The sequence below is a fragment of the Megalobrama amblycephala genome, linkage group LG1 (genome assembly GCF_018812025.1).
Source record: "Megalobrama amblycephala isolate DHTTF-2021 linkage group LG1, ASM1881202v1, whole genome shotgun sequence".
Lineage (NCBI taxonomy): Eukaryota > Metazoa > Chordata > Actinopteri > Cypriniformes > Xenocyprididae > Megalobrama > Megalobrama amblycephala.
This window is the reverse complement of record NC_063044.1, coordinates 10,163,354-10,167,250: the sequence shown is the minus strand read 5'-3', so window position 1 is coordinate 10,167,250 and position 3,897 is coordinate 10,163,354. Positions and strand designations below refer to the sequence as shown.

The following is a 3,897-nucleotide window of genomic DNA, read 5'->3' as shown; positions in this document are numbered from 1 at the left end:
TGTTTTGGCACCTCTCGAGCTCCCCTTCCCACCTCTGTTTTTTCTGTTAACTGTTATTTTGTTTCTTACATTGTAAATACTGTAAATACTGTAAATATTGATTCTACTTCCACTTGAGCACTGTGCACAATAAAACACCTTATACAGTTTCTTTGTCTCTCGGCCTTCTTACCACTCTTGTACACGCACACACAAATTTTCAAAAAGTGTTACTTCTTTAATTTACCCCTAGTCAAACAAACAGAAAATAAAACATCAAAAAGGACGTAACACATGCGCTCATTTAAAAAACCCACTAACAGTCTTTGGTTTCTCAGTCGACGAAAAGATCCTCTTTAGCACCTTTAAACAGAAGTTTGGTCATTCAAAAAAGTCTCTGGAACCTGAAAAAAGCACTTGCAAACTAATTAAAAGGCCTGTGGTGAGAGCATACATTTATAATCTTTTTACAATGGTACATGTTGCCAGTGTATTTTTCTTAAATTTATCATTATAACGAGTGACAAGACATAAGAGAAAAGGCAAACATTTTCTTTATTTTCTTGCCTAGAAGTTAGAAATAATATTCTACCTGATTGTTTTTGTCTGTGTACAAGGACATGGATGTTGCTGGAGAGGATGCTACCTCAATAGAGGGACATGTGAAAGTCTTACAGGACCAATATCAAAAGACACAGCCAGATGCTCGCATTGTTGAAGAGCGAATGAGGAGGACCTTTGCCTGGAGGCATAAGGAGATTACTTGTGGGATGACTGTTGAAGATGCTGTCAACAAATATTCATTCTTGAAGAGTTCATCAGGGGTAAGTGTGGAAATTATGAAAGTACACAAACCCATTAACATGTAGGACACTGAAACTGTATAAAAAATCCTGACTTTCTTATGTTTGTGTCTTTTTAACAAATTTCAGCTTTATCAAGAAATTTGTTTCCTGTACAAGTCTGTTAATCTTTGCCAGCACTTTCAAGAAAGCTTTGGAAACATTGCATCCAGTGTGCTACAGCTTGCTTGCGGGAAATCTCTTTTAGCAAAGCCGCTCATAGAAGCTAGAGAAGAATCTCTTGTTAAAGACCATCATGGTAATTGGCGTTTTTTTAATCTTATCCTATTTATTAAAGGGTTAGTTCACCCTAAACTGAGAATTCTGTCATTAATTACTCATCCTCATGTCGTTCCAAACCTGCAAGAGTTTTGTTTATCTTTGTAACACAAATGAAGATATTTTTAATGAAATCTGACAGCTTTCTGCCCCACCATTGATGGCTATGCAAATACCACTTTCAAGGCCCAGACAGGTTGTATATCATGTCAGTATCATGTGTTATTTTTTGTTTCAGGAATTGATTTCAAAGCAGCACTTCTCATGTTGCCAGTCTAGTTCAGAGAGAAGCTTGAACACGTCATTGTGCTTGGGGAGGTATGCACATGTTTCTCTGTCTATGACTTGAATGTCTATCATAAATGCATTTTATAATTCTTAAAACATATTTACTGAATAATAATCATCTTACTCCAAATGCAGATTAGTTCAATTGTTCCCTGATATCTACATAGTGTATGTGGCTTATTTAAAGGATTAGTCCACTTTTAAATAAACTTTTCCTGATAATTTACTCACCCCCATGTCATCCAAGATGTCCATGTCTTTCTTTCTTCAGTCGAAAAGAAATTAAAGTTTTTGATGAAAACATTCCAGGATTTTTTTTCCTTATAGTGGACTTCAATGGGTTCCAAACAGTTGAAGGTCAAAATTAGTTTCATTGCAATCATTTTCTGAAAAAAATTGAAAATTATATAAGTTTTAACCATAAATGCTCATCTTGAACTAGCTCTCTTCTTCTTCTCCTCTATTAGAATTCCGGCAGTGTAAAAGCTGCTAAGTGTATTACTGCCCTCCACAGGTCAAAGTTTGAACTAATTTTTATATGCAATATGCTAGTATATGACAATTAGTTCAAACTTTGCTAAGTGTATTACTGCCCTCCACAGGTCAGTGTCTACACTTCCAGAATTCTAATAGAGAAGGCTAAGTGAAGTTATTTCTTTGATCATTAAAACTTAACGAAACGAGAGTTGTGTTTTAAGTCATATTTAATTTTATTACAGTGAAGATAATCATATATGCACACTTATTGCTTGAACCACTTATTAATATGCTTAATATTTTTTTTAAAATGTGAACGAAAAGAGGCAGGGTTGTTTTATATTTCGTTTTGTTATTTTATATGCAGTGAAGATAATCAATGTACGCGTTTCCTGAACTACATTTGTGTGGCTATTAATAGGTTTACATACAGAGATAACCGGAGTAGCCAGAGCGAGCTGAGTGACCCTGTAAGAACACTGCTGTTTTCCGTCTGCAGAATCACCAGACTTCCTCTGGAGTTCATTCTCCTGAGTCGAACTTGGCAAGTCATGGGCTGGCATATGCAAATGCTAGGGGCGTACATCCCGGCGGTTGCGTCACAGTCGGTGTTATGTTGAGATTCGCCTATTTTTCCGTGGTGTTTTTCATGCACGAGATTTACATATGAAAGGAGGAAGCAATAGTGTTTGAGACTCACGTATTTGATTTCCATGTACTGAACTCTTGTTATTCAACTGTCCCAAGGTTAATTCAATTTTTAATTCTAGGGCACCTTTAACCTGTATGATCATAAAATTTGACTGATATAAAATCTTATATGTGCTTTTGTCTTTTTAGAGTGACCCATCTTCACCATATCCAACTGTTCAAGTACAGGAAACCACTGACTGGAAAACTGTGCTTACAAGAAGAGTCACTGCTGTCATCAGAGTTGATGGGATAGAGATCTGCCGGGTTAGCGGTGTGGACGAAGGGGTTCTTGCTGCATTCTGTGCCTATTTCGTCTTCAATTTGACATATCCACCTCACTTGAAGAACACTCTGGTGTTTCTTCAACGGTATGTTTTGAAACTTACTGTGGATGGTGACAAGCCTCTACCTACTCCAGTTACCAGAGTAATCAACCTTTTACAGTAACATCTGCAAAAATGCCTCGCCCGTTCTGTTGTCTCAAATGCTCTCGGAGAACATTCACAATTGTCAAATTAATCCAGCACATTGGTCTCATTCATGCACACGAGGCAAATTTTTCAATAACTTGTGGTCTTAATGACTGTCAGAGAACATTTTCAAAGTACGAGTCCTTTAGATGTCATGTTTAACGAAAGCATAAACATACAGTGTTACAACGGACTATGACTGATGATCCTCTTCCTTTCTTTGAGGATGTTGAGGAAGAATGTCCTAATGATAGTGTTGCACTGTCTGCCCCCCCTCCAAACATGAAGGAGCTGTTTCAGCAATTAAGAGAGAACCTATGTGCCTTTGTTCTGAAATGCAGAGAAAAAAAATCACCTGCCTCAGTCAGTGCAGCAAGAAATTTTAGATGACGTTAATTTCTTATTTAGTTTTTTCAAAGAGAACTATGATGCATTTCTTGCTTATCATCTAAAACAAAATGGATTTGATCTTGCTGCATCCCCAGAACTTCAAGAAGTGCTACAGTCCCCTGACTTTTTTTCAGAGGCCTCGAGACTTGTTAGGTCTCCACACATGTTCAAAGAGTATTGCAAATCAAAATTTGAGTTGACTGAGCCTGTGCAGTATACACTAAGAGACTCGTAATAAGGTGATAAGACTGGAAGTTACTCGTACATTCCTATATGTGAGGTATTGAGAAAATACTGTTCCCATGAGGACATTTGGGACCAGATACAAACTGAGTTGAACACTGAAAAAGATGAACTTGTTCTAAAAGATTATCGAGATGGACTTCATTTCAAAAACCACAAATTCTTTGCAAATAACCCACAAGCTCTGAGACTGCATCTTTATGAAGATGAGTTTGAGGTGTGTAATCCTCTGGGTT

At 37.1% G+C, this 3,897-nt stretch overlaps 1 long non-coding RNA gene across 1 annotated transcript; it reads left to right on the top strand.

The window, feature by feature from the left end:
- The first annotated feature begins 355 nt into the window (after positions 1–355).
- On the top strand, positions 356–3,897 carry LOC125249443. The gene is made up of 3 exons (XR_007180562.1): positions 356–1,080; positions 1,339–1,418; positions 2,706–3,897. It is a non-coding gene; the product is annotated as an uncharacterized LOC125249443 (long non-coding RNA).